The sequence below is a fragment of the Mytilus californianus genome, unplaced genomic scaffold (assembly GCF_021869535.1).
Source record: "Mytilus californianus isolate M0D057914Y unplaced genomic scaffold, xbMytCali1.0.p SCAF_8, whole genome shotgun sequence".
Lineage (NCBI taxonomy): Eukaryota > Metazoa > Mollusca > Bivalvia > Mytilida > Mytilidae > Mytilus > Mytilus californianus.
In genome coordinates, this window is record NW_026262734.1 from 74,380,678 (window position 1) to 74,394,535 (window position 13,858).

At 29.9% G+C, this 13,858-nt stretch overlaps 1 long non-coding RNA gene across 1 annotated transcript; it reads left to right on the forward strand.

The window, feature by feature from the left end:
- The first annotated feature begins 1,554 nt into the window (after positions 1 to 1,554).
- On the forward strand, positions 1,555 to 3,914 carry LOC127712453 (uncharacterized). The gene is made up of 2 exons (XR_007987087.1): positions 1,555 to 2,050; positions 3,424 to 3,914. It is a non-coding gene; the product is annotated as an uncharacterized LOC127712453 (long non-coding RNA).
- Positions 3,915 to 13,858: the final 9,944 nt, after the last annotated feature.

Here is a 13,858-nt window from a genome sequence, read left to right on the forward strand (position 1 = left end):
TCATGGATCGGTGATCAAGATTTAAGTTATGTGATTAGGTTTGTTTCTCAGATACTATAAGCAGTAGGTCAACTATATTTGGTGTATGGAATGATAGTAAGGTGTACATGTCAGTCTGGCAGGTTTCATCTGACCTTGACCTCATTTTCATGGTTCATTAGTAGTAAAACGTTTTAATGGTTTTGGTCTGTTTATTGTATACTACAAGCAATAGATCTATAATTGGTGTATGGAAAGATTGTAAGATGTACATGTCTGTCAATTTAGTTTATTTGACCTGGACCTCATTTCATGGATCATTCATGTTTATGTGAAACTTGTAGTAAAACGTTATCCTTATGACTATCAATATAAAAGCATAGTAAGTAAAGCAGGAGAGTCATTTCAGCGTGTGCACTCTTGTTTCCTTATATATTTTTCGTGTTTTATTCCTTTGATTTATATTTTCGGATTTACATTTTCGGACAAGTTCTATATCTTGAATGTTTGATCACTTTTTAATGATTGCTTGGAATTTGATAAATTCAATTTTGCAGACTGACTTCAGGGTTTCTGTGAACTGGAGAAAACCAATGATGGTACATCTAATCAGACATATAATACTGACAATAAATTTTGTTTTATATGTCTCTGATCTAATCTTTTGATACTCTTCTCAATATTGTCCTTTTGGTATTTTGTGGTCTTAGCTGTATTTTGTTCAGTTTTCGAATGTGCTGACAAAATTTCTTTAATTGAATGATGTTTCAAATTCATATTTTGCTGCTGATCATTTGAATGCAGGACAGAAAGTCACAGGACAAAAAGTCACAGTTCAGTTTTGAGATTATTTTTAATTGAACAAGAAAAACTCTAATTTAAAAAATTTTGTTTTTGTTTTTTTCTTGAACAATATATGAAACAACTTTGTTATTAAAATTTATTCAATAAATATCAATAATGATCAAATAATTGTTATGAAAACAAAATGTCAAAGTGGCTTGGTACTTAAATGGCTTCATGGTGCCAAGAAATATATTCTTGGCATGATTGAAATTTAATAAATTTCCATTATCAAGGCTTATGAACAATTTCCTAAACTGAAAAATGAATATATGTAATAAAAAGAAAATATTTCAAGTTCTTTCTCTTATATATTCGAACAATTTTCAATAAATTATTTGTGACTTTTTGTCCTGTGACTTTTTGTCCCATCAAATTTGTGACTTTATGTCCTGTGACTTTTTGTCCTGTGACTTTTTGTCCGTTTACCGATCATATAACCATTTTTCGTTATCAGATGAAAATCTTCTTTTTGTTTCATTTGGATTTTTTGACAGATTGAGTGCAAACCCCTTTTCTTGTCTTTTGGAGTGCGTAGGTTTACTAATAAAAACGATTTTCAAAGGACTGCTGTAATTGAAAGTTGTTTTTTTTTTGCCTGTATGATCAATATCAAATTCCTCCCATGTAGCAGAAACCCAGAGATGCTACTACCAACGGTACTGGTTGTTCTTAGGCAACCATTTTCCTAACCCGTAAGTATGATAATTTGCAATGTCCTGACTCCGGATTTAAATTGTTACTGTCGTGACATACACGATTTTTAGTTGTACTAAGTGCAGTATTGTTTTCAGTGCAATTATTTCTGAGAAGCAAAACGCCAGTTTCAGTATCTGCAATTTGTCGAAAACCACGTGATGTGTTATCATGTTTATCATCGCGCAATTCGTCCACACTCCGTTTCTGTTCCAGAATCCACTGTAAAACAAATGTATATATACACTAATAAAAAACGCAATATTGCATTGTTTGTATATCTGTGAATACACGTTTTATTCTAACCTAAAATACTGTCCATCGGCATGCAAATATGACATACATATTCAGAACGATATAACCAGAGACATATATACACAGAGATTGGCAACTGTAACAGTGGTCAGCGAAATCCAATTAAAAACACGCATCACACGAGACTTTAACGAGATCGCCATTTTGCATCTGATCATGACAAGTTCACCACCGCTTCGATTTTTATTTTGCATCAAGCTTTTCAAAACAGCATAATGTAAGTACATATTTCAATTTCGTAAATTATTTACCTTGTTTTATTCAGTTTGTAGTAATTGTTAGTTAAAATATTGTGACGATTAACGTTTTATTGTGGTCAATAATAAGGGGAAAGCTTGGCCGACATAGACGTTATGAAAATTTTTTACACGGACGTATTTTTTATTAAAACCTTTTCATTCGAAAAGGAATAAAACCATTTATGAGATGAATCACCTTTCCCAAGACATACTGGTTTTGTGTAAATATGTTGAATTTTTCATTAAATCACCCACTTTGATGCAATTTACAATTAAAATTCAGTATTCTCGCGGTCGGCCACGTTCAATTTTTAAAATATAAAGACAGGCCCCTGTCCATGTCTACAGTCAATAAACTTTTCCATCTTTAGAGAATAATTATTCCCAGCACATGAATTACTTTCTTATGACATACTGGATTTGTGTATAACAGTTGTTTTTTCCATATTTTCACCCACTTTGATGCAATTTACAATTAAAAACGACCATTCAAGCTGTCGGCCATTTTCATTCTCTTCAATATAAAGACAGGCCCCTGTCCATGTCTACAGTCAATAAACTTTTCCATCTTTAGAGAATAATTATTCCCAGAACATGAATTACTTTCTAATGACATACTGGATTTGTGTATAACAGTTGTTTTTTCCATATTTTCACCAGCTTTGATGCAATTTACAATTAAAAATGACCATTCAAGCTGTCGGCCATTTTCATTCTCTTCAATATAAAGACAGGCCCCTGTCCATGTCTACAGTCAATAAACTTTTCCATCTTTAGAGAATAATTATTCCCAGCACATGAATTACTTTCTTATGATATACTGGATTTGTGTATAACAGTTGTTTTTTACATATTTTCACCCACTTTGATGCAATTTACAATTAAAAATGACCATTCAAGCTGTCGGCCATTTTCATTCTCTTCAATATAAAGACAGGCCCCTGTCCATGTCTACAGTCAATAAACTTTTCCATCTTTAGAGAATAATTATTCCCAGCACATGAATTACTTTCTTATGACATACTGGATTTGTGTATAACAGTTGTTTTTTCCATATTTTCACCAGCTTTGATGCAATTTACAATTAAAAATGACCATTCAAGCTGTCGGCCATTTTCATTCTCTTCAATATAAAGACAGGCACCTGTCCATGGCTACACTTTATAAAATTGTCCATCTTTAAAGAACAAATGTACCCATCACCATTGATCACAGAATTACTTTCCCAAGACATACCGGTTTTGTGTATATAAATTGTTTTTTTCATTATTTCCACCACTTTGATGACATTTACAAGTTTATATTCATGTATATTTACATTCAGTATCTGACAGCATTTTTTTTTTAACAGGATCCTGCATGTTATAAAAGAACAAAGATGTTGATCAAATTTACCTAACAGTGCAGCATACAAGAGATGTAATATCATACATGTGCTGAATGTAGGACTCCCTAGCCTTTCTGATTGAAAAAAAGATTCCCTGGCAGACAGGAACAACTATTAGTGATGACTTTTTTCAAATGTTACTGCACAGTCATGTAGTGGACCGATTACATGTACTACTATCAATGTGATACTAAAAAATGGTTTTGTAAGAGAGAAAATGACATGTGCTTATCCTGACTGTGAAAACACCACATTATTGTAGTTCAAATATCATAGTTCATATGCCAAACTTGATGTACATGTGTATGCGATTTTTGTGCAAGTGATGGTGACATCATTGAACTAAGAATAAATACAAGACTCCGCATTCAATCTATTGAATTTGAAACAGAAGTGGCAGTTGTGCAGAGACTATACAGATAAAAATGCAAATAAATATCTTGTGTTCAACTTCATTTGTCTTCTTTACGTTTACAAAGTATACATGTACATAATTTTTACATACATGTATAACAATATGATGATGTAGTATGATTGCCAATGAGACAATGATTTACATGTATGACTATCATTGGAAGGCCACTCTATAATATCTTTGTATATCATGAGAATGGAAATGCTACCTTTGTAGCATAAAGGTAGCATAATGTAAAAAAAGGGAAAATGTTCATTTATTCAACAACACTCCTGTGAATATATAACTTGACAGTACTGAAGGCAAAATATTTCGTTTCACAAATTCCTTCCTCTCCTCGGAAAATATCATATTTAATTGTTTACATGAAATGACAAAATGTGTAGAATAAGAAGCAAGAAATGTTCACTCTACTTGTACACTACTAGTCGCTCATATTAGTCATCATCTATGTTTGTTTCAGTCCTTTAGCAATGGTGCTTGTTTATATTTATCTGTTGTGTTGTGTTGTTTCAGTTTTACGTGTCCTCATTCTGTGATCACTGTTTCACCTCGCCTATTTTGAAAAATGTTAATGCAAATATTTTCTGCAATAAATTGAAAAGGCACAGCTGCTATGACTATTCAGAAATGTGAGGTATATGTCAATGAGACAACAACCACAACGACAAAAATATTCTTTGCACATCTATGAATGTTTAAGAATTCTTGTGGAGGTCAAAAGCACATAACGTGTACTTATATATTGGTGACCTGGTACATGTATGTACCTATTGATGCATTCCGTCCTAAACATAAATTGTGTGAAGAGACCAAGCAGTTTATATGCTTATAAAAAAACTGATATTAAAATGAATTCCTGTATAACAAATTCCGGGAATGAGACTATTTTATTTAAACCAGATGAGATATTAGTGGTAAAGGTTTAAACAGAAGCAGGAGATATCAAGGGGCAATACAAAAAGTACAAGGTCATGTAACACAGATAAAAAAATGACAAATGAAAAAATAACAGCCCACATAGCACTGCACCGAAACATAAACCCACAAAAGATCAGATAAAACTTGTCTTCAATTTTAAATCTTTCTAATTTCAAACTCGAGTTTCACTACCCGATAGGAAAGAATAAAGATAAGGATGTTGCAGTACTTCTGTGGTCTATGAAACAGAACATTAAAATTCTACAGTTTAGCAGAGCATTTTACTGTACTTATGATACACGTTGTTTTTAATCAGGGTCTGTGATATTAAGTCTATAAAAAACTACAAATAATGACAGATTCATATTCAATCTTTCATGACAGCAAAAATAGTGATTTCGACAACACTGTACATAATGTACGTTCATTTAGGAAATTCATGCAAAGGTTCCACAAATAATGAAATTGTAGGTCAATCAAAAATTAATCCTTTAAATCCGTTTTCCACGAGACAAAATTCTACTGGCTACATATTTTTTTTATATAAAAAAGTTGCTTTCTGATTTCTTTTTTTGACATGTTAAATGACTATTTTTGATCCTGATTGAATACTATAGTAGAATGTAGGACAGTAAGTCATAGGACAAAAAGTCACGGACGAAAAGTCACAATTCAGTTTTGAGATTATTTTTCTCTGAACAAGAAAACACTAATTTTAAAAATAATTTTTTGATTTTTTATTGAACTATAATATATGAAGCAACTTTGTAATTAAAATTTATTCAATAAATATCAATGATGATCAAATAATTGTTATGATAACAAAATGTCAAAGTGGTTTGGCACTTAAATGGCTTCATGGTGCCAAGAAATATATTACCTGCATGATTAAAATTTAATAATTTTTCATTTATCAAGGCTTATGAACAATTTCCTGAACTTAAAAATGAATAAATGTAAAAAAAGATATTATTTGAAGATCTTTCTCTTATATATTCAAACAATTGTCAATAAATTATTTGTGACTTTTTGTCCTATCCAATTTGTGACTTTATGTCCTGTGACTTTTTGTACTGTGACTTTCTGTCCGTTTACCCTATTCATAGTATAGCCCAGTGTTTCTGTTAAAATAAAGTTCTGGTCATGGTTAAAATAATGTCAGAATTTGTTTAGTTGTAAAAACAATTACCAAGTAATAATCCACTTAGAACTTCACCTCCGGCAAAATTCAGGTGATCGGAGGGCAATAAATTGCGTAATCGCACACCTGTGAATCCACAGTCACAACTCTAAGGAAATAATGGCCGGAAAATCATAATTTCACTGTGTAATTTAGAAGCAAACTTTAGCAAAGAAATGTTTCTTGTAATATCATGATCATTACCAGATTTTACTTTTTAAATTGAAAGAAATGCCGAAAAAAAGAAAAAAATATTTTCTCAATCAAATACATTAAAAAAAATACAACTATTTCAAGTAGTTTTTTAGAAAAAGAATTTATTTGATCTGAAATAAGTTTTCCTATTACTTTTCTTGATAAGCTATCGAGGTTATTCATCCCTGACTTGTCTATATGTTGTAGAATAATTATCGACGAGAATCTCATTCCGGGCCGCGTTTTTTAACGGGATTTCACGGAGTTGCCAATCTCTGTGTATATATGTCTCTGATATAACATATGCATATTTATGTAATAGGCTTTATCGATGCTGTAACATACAATATGTTTAACTAAATGATTTTTTAATATTAATAAATAGGGAATAAATTCCACAACGGCTTGCCATAGATCCTATTTATATGGCAAGCCGTTGTGGAATTTATTCCCTATTTATTAATATTAAAAAATCATTTATTAACATTAAATATTATTTTTTAATATTAATAAATCGATTTTTTAATATTAATAAATATTTTTTAATATTAATAAATAGGTAATTTTTAATATTAATAAATGGGTTTTATTTATTAATATTAAATATTCAATTTTTTAAAATTAAATATTCGATTTACTAATATTAAAAAATAATTTGTAATATTAAAAAATAGATCTTTATGGCAAGCCGTTGTGGAATTTATTCCCTATTTATTAATATTAAAAAATCATTTATTAATATTAAATATTATTTTTTAATATTAATAAATCGATTTTTTAATATTAATAAATATTTTTTAATATTAATAAATATTTTTTAATATTAATAAATAGGTAATTTTTAATATTAATAAATGGGTTTTATTTATTAATATTAAATATTCAATTTTTAATATTAAATATTCGATTTATTAATATTAAAAAATAATTTGTAATATTAAAAAATAGATCCTATTTATTAATATTAAAAAATCATTTTTTAATATTAATAAATCATTTTTTAATATTAAAAATTCATTTTCTAATATTAATAAATGGTCTTATTTTTTAATATTAAAAAATGAATATTTAATATTAAATATTCAGCTTGATTTTTTAATATTAAAAAATCATTTTCTAATATTAATAAATACGCCACCTATATATAAGAGTTGTTTGAGCGCTTTTATATACGATGACCATACGTTACTGCAAGCATGTAGCTGAACTAGATCAGTGGAAAATATGAATAACAAAAATATCTACGAAACACCGGCTTTTATCCTGCTATCAACAAATTGTTGCATAAATAACAAGTTCAAAAATAAAGTTTTGTTTATTTTTACTTGTACAAATAAAGCCTCTTGTACTCCACCTCCATATTGAGCAAACGGTAATGAGAATATTTCTGTTTCTGCCGTGACAGTTCAATTTCGATCAACTTCGCGGTCAGCGGTTAAAACTATGTAGATATCTTTAAAAAATGTAAAAATTCAGACTTGGATTTAAAAACTAACCATTAGAGCGTCAGTTATAAATTGTAGGATATAAACAATAAATGTACATTGTCGGAAATACTAAATGTATGTGTACTCGCCGGTACGTCTAAACACTGCTAAGGAGTCCTTAGTGCACTAAGGACGTATACTATGCCACTAAGGACTAGATGGGGTGCTGTTACATGTATTATTTTTCCATATTAAGTTAGAGATTGATATTTAATGCATAAATTAAAAATATTATAGAAAAATAATCACAAATAAACGAGTTATTAAGCATTGTTTAAGCACTTGCCCATTTTTCTTTGATATGCCGAAAATCAGTGAACCGATTGACACGTGCCATATAACATAACAACTGAATGAACAATCATAATCTTTTTATTTTAAGTAATTAACAATTGTATCGAAAAGATTAATGCTTAATAATTTATAATTAAATATGTTGTTCTTATTTGCAATGATTAAAAGGACAAATAATTTTATTTATTTTTTTTTTCTTTCTCGACAAAGTTATATTTGCCATTTGTGCACGACTTAATTCCGACAATGTGATGTGAAAATATGCTTTTTCATGATGTGAAAATAATCATTTTTTGTAATACAAGATAATTTGAATACTTTATACCTAAATCTATCACGTGTAAAAATGAAAAAAAAAACAAGGATTTGTATAGTATATTACTATACAAATCCTTGAAAAAACCAACAGAAATATTTTCAAATATAATTTCTTTAAATCTATTTTTTCTTTAAGAAGAACAAGTATGTCAGAATATTTCTTTATTCTCACAAACCAAATTACAAAGGTATAGAGATAATTATACATATTTCAATACAATTACATAAATAAATAATGTACGAAAGTAGATAGAGGCATTCACAATTCTTCACCCAGAAAAGTGCAATTTGTTATTGATCTCCTTAATAAGTTTACATAGTTCGTTCAGTTCTGTACGTTTTTTAGAATTCATTAAGTCATAAAACTTCAATGTGTTTGGTCTATTTCTATAGTAAAATGCAATACATTGTTTTCTACAATTATCAAAAGCTGAACAATTAAAAATGTAATCGTATTCATCACCAATGGCATCTGAATTACACAATACACATTTTCTGTTTTCTCTTTCTATGTTTTGCCATCTTCCAGTTTCTATTGGAAATTTCATGTTCAAAGTTCGAAATTTAAGAAATAAGGATATCTGCCTGTCATCCAAAATATTTAAATATTTCTCAAACTCCAAAGTATCTTTAAATAAACGATAATTTAATGCTTTTGGTGATTCCTGTAGGCTTGCTTGCCATTTTGTTTGAATTGATCTATTAAATTCTGTTTGATGGTTACATGTAGCCATGTTTTATTTACAAAATAGATATTGTTCCATACATATGACAAGCCACACGTGTCTTAAATTGATTTGACTTGTTTTAACCATAAAATATTTGTACCATATTTGACAGTTGCTAAGTTATACAAAATATAAGGCAATTTGTCATGTTTTCCAGTTACCAATAATTTATCATTCGTAACTTGATTGAAATATCTAATGGATATCTTCCCAATTCACCATCAATCATAAAATCAGGAGTAGACTTTTTTACTCCAAGTAATATTTTACAAAATTTAATATGAACCCTCTCGATTATTGAATTATTTCCAAAACCCCAAACTTCACACCCATACAGAAGTATTGGTTTCACAATTTTATCAAATAGATCAAGTTGGCATTCAATTGACAGATTATGTACTCTACCTTTTCGAATAATATCGTACATAGCATGTGTTGCTTTTTCACATTGCTTTTTTTTAGCTCTTGAAAAATTTCCTGACCTAGACAGTAATACACCAAGATAAGTAAATTCACTCACAATATCTAGTATTATATTATCATACTTAAAAACAATATTCTGCGGTAGTCTACCTTGTGAAAAAATTACAATCTTACTTTTTTGCACATTTACTTTAAGTTTCCATAACTCACAATATTCATATAAGGAGTCCAGTTGTCTTTGTAAATCTATCTGAGATTCTGCCATTAAGACAGTATCGTCAGCATATAAAATGACAAACAATTTTAAATAAACATTTAACTCTATTTCTAACTCATCAGAGATAGTGCACAAACCTTCTATATTATTATTCTGTAAAAACAATTCCAGATCGTTTAGATAAATGGAAAAAAGCAAAGGAGAGAGATTCTCTCCCTGCCTAACACCAATGGAACAAGGGAAAAATTCAGAAAAATCTGATCCAAAGTGAATACGTGATTTGATATTATTGTACATGTTGACAATAACGTTATACATCTTTCCGTTAATCGAGTGTTTTATAAGTTTTGACCAGAGACCAGACCGCCAAACAGTATCAAAAGCTTTCGCAAAGTCCACGAATGCACAATATAGTTTCTTCTTTTTCCTCTTTAGCAACTCAAATAATATGTGAATAACAAATATATTGTCTACTGTGGAATAACCTTTTCTGAAGCCAGCCTAGTTTTCACTTAATAATAAATAATCCTCTAAGAAAGAACTCAATCTAAAATTTAAGACAGATGTGAAAAGTTTTCCCAGGCAGCTGAGTATAGTAATTGGTCTATAATTTTGGGGATCAGATTGGTCACCCTTGTTTTTATAAAAAGGTATAATATTTCCCATAAGCCATATTTCAGGTAAAGTACCAGAATCAAAAATCATATTAAAAAGTTTCACATAAACGGGTATAAAAATGTGTGATGTGCTTTTAATAAATTCATTGATTATTAAATCATCGCCACTGGCCTTTCCGTTTTTCAATTCTCGTATAGTTTATTACACTTGCTAATCTCTTCTGCGGTAATTTCTGAATTCAAAACTTCATTTACACCTTGAAGGAAATCCGATTTGTATTTTTTTAACCAAATTGTCTGTTTAAGATATTGTATGAAATAATGACTATGTTGTATGTGCTTTACTCATTGTTGAAGGCCGTACGGTGACTTATAGTTATTAACTCCTGTGTCATTTTGTCTCTTGTGAAGAGTTGTCTCATCGCCAATCATACCACATCTTCTTTCTTTTATTGGTTGCATGTAGTAAACATTTATTATCATATTGAAATCGTTTTTGTCCAGTAACACATTGCTTAACGTCTTCATATATGAAAATAAATTTAGATATATTGCTCTGGAAACAAATCTATTATTTACAAGAAATAATTACAAAATACTCTTGAGAATCTGAAAAAAACATGAATAAAATTTTAACGACTTATTCAGTGCCAAGTTAAATCAAAATTGATCACTGAAATATAATCTTAAAAACTATTCATTTATTAGTATCCAACTTTTCCAATATTGTCGATTAAACACAACAGATAGCAGGATTCCCGTGTAATCAGTTATGTAATTTGACACGTGTCTAACGGTTCATTGATTTTCGGCATATCAAAGAAAAACAGGCACGTGTCTAAACAATGTTGAATAACTAATTTATTTGTGATTATTTTTCTATAAAATTTGAAATTTATGCATTAAATATCAATATCTACAATAATATGAAAAGACATTACATGTAATAGCACCCCATCTAGTCCTTAGTGGCATATCATAAGTCCTTAGTGCACTAAGGACTCCTTAGCAGTGTTTAGACGCACCCGTACTCGCTACTAAGAAAGAAGAGAAAACCTGGAAAAGAGTTGCTTTTCGTTCTGTTTCTAAATCTTGAACAAAATAAGTTTGATTTTAACAGGTAAATGTAATTACAGGTGACCAGATTATCAAAGCTATACCTGTTATATTCATGATATTGTTAATATTTGACATACGTTTAATTTCAATAACAACTACCCCCAATAAATGGCAAGCTGACATAACAGGAAAAAAGTAATAAAAGTTATTTTTATGACTATTCAAAACAATAAATTAATTCATACACGAAAACGAAATTTTGAAAGATTTATATTCTTACGGTTGCTGTTACCGGCTTTTATCCTGCTATCAACTAATTGTTGCATAAATAACAAGTTCAAAAATAAAGTTTTGTTTATTTTTACTTGTACAAATAAAGCCTCTTGTACTCCACCTCCATATTGAGCAAACGGTAATGAGAATATTTCTGTTTCTGCCGTGACAGTTCAATTTCGATCAACTTCGCGGTCAGCGGTTAAAACTATGTAGATATCTTTAAAAAATGTAAAAATTCAGACTTGGATTTAAAAACTAACCATTAGAGCGTCAGTTATAAATTGTAGGATATAAACAATAAATGTACATTGTCGGAAATACTAAATGTATGTGTACTCGCTACTAAGAAAGAAGAGAAAACCTGGAAAAGAGTTGCTTTTCGTTCTGTTTCTAAATCTTGAACAAAATAAGTTTGATTTTAACAGGTAAATGTAATTACAGGTGACCAGATTATCAAAGCTATACCTGTTATATTCATGATATTGTTAATATTTGACATACGTTTAATTTCAATAACAACTACCCCCAATAAATGGCAAGCTGACATAACAGGAAAAAAGTAATAAAAGTTATTTTTATGACTATTCAAAACAATAAATTAATTCATACACGAAAACGAAATTTTGAAAGATTTATATTCTTACGGTTGCTGTTACCGGCTTTTATCCTGCTATCAACTAATTGTTGCATAAATAACAAGTTCAAAAATAAAGTTTTGTTTATTTTTACTTGTACAAATAAAGCCTCTTGTACTCCACCTCCATATTGAGCAAACGGTAATGAGAATATTTCTGTTTCTGCCGTGACAGTTCAATTTCAATCAACTTCGCGGTCAGCGGTTAAAACTATGTAGATTTCTTTACAAAATGTAAAAATTCAGACTTGGATTTAAAAACTAACCATTAGAGCGTCAGTTATAAATTGTAGGATATAAACAATAAATGTACATTGTCGGAAATACTAAATGTATGTGTACTCGCTACTAAGAAAGAAGAGAAAACCTGGAAAAGAGTTGCTTTCCGTTGTTTCTAAATCTTGAACAAAATAAGTTTGATTTTAACAGGTAAATGTAATTACAGGTGACCAGATTATCAAAGCTTTACCTGTTATATTCATGATATTGTTAATATTTGACATACGTTTAATTTCAATAACAACTACCCCCAATAAATGGCAAGCTGACATAACCGGAAAAAAGTAATAAAAGTTATTTTTATGACTATTCATAACAATAAATTAATTCATACACGAAAAAGAAATTTTGAAAGATTATATATTCTTACGGTTGCTGTTTTTTTTTATCTTTTTCTCTAATCTTTTATTCTAATAATCACTTTTTACATTGACTTGCATATTTTAACACACGACAAACTCATAATCCAGTGATAAGAAAACTGTTTTTTTGATTAAATTTAAGAAAGGACTTATCTTTTTATACGACCGCAAAAAAATTTTTGTGGTCGTATATTGGTATGACGTTGGCGTCGTCGTCGTCGTCGTCGTCGTCGTCGTCGTCCGGCGTCGTCCGGCGTCGTCCGAAGACACATTGGTTTTCGCACTCTAACTTTAGTTTAAGTGAATGGATCTTTATGAAATTTTACCACAAGGTTCAATACCACAAAAGGAAGGTTGGGATTGATTTTGGGGGTTATGGTAATAACAGTAAAGGAATTAGGGGCCAAAAAGGGGCCAAAAATAAGCATTTTTGTAACTTCCAGACATAACTTGTGTGTTAGTGTATGGATCTCTCTGACATTGTACCACAAGGTTCCATATCACTAAAGGAATGCTGGGATTGATTTTGGGGGTAATTGCCTCCAAATTTTAGGAATTAGGGGCCAAAAAAGGGGCAAAAAACAAGCATTTTTCTAGTTTCATGCCAATAACTTGTGTGTAAGAGTATGGATCTTTCTGAAATTGTACTACAAGGTTCCATATCACAAAGGGAAAGCTGGGTTTGAGTTTGGGGGTAATTGCCCTAAACGTTTAGGAATTTGGGGCCAAAAAGGGGCCAAAAAACACATTTTTTTCTAGTTTCCAGACAATAACTTGTGTTCAAGTGTATGGATCTCTCTGAAATTGTACTGCAAGGTACCATACCACAAAGGGAAGGCTGGGATTGAGTTTGGGGGTGATGAATCATAATGGGGGTTCAAAAAATTTTGGGGGGGGATTTATTTTTTTTTCCTTTTTTTTCTTTTTTTCCTTTTTTGTTTCTTTTAAAATTTTCCATTTTAAGTTGGTTATTTCTGATTTATATTTAAAATCA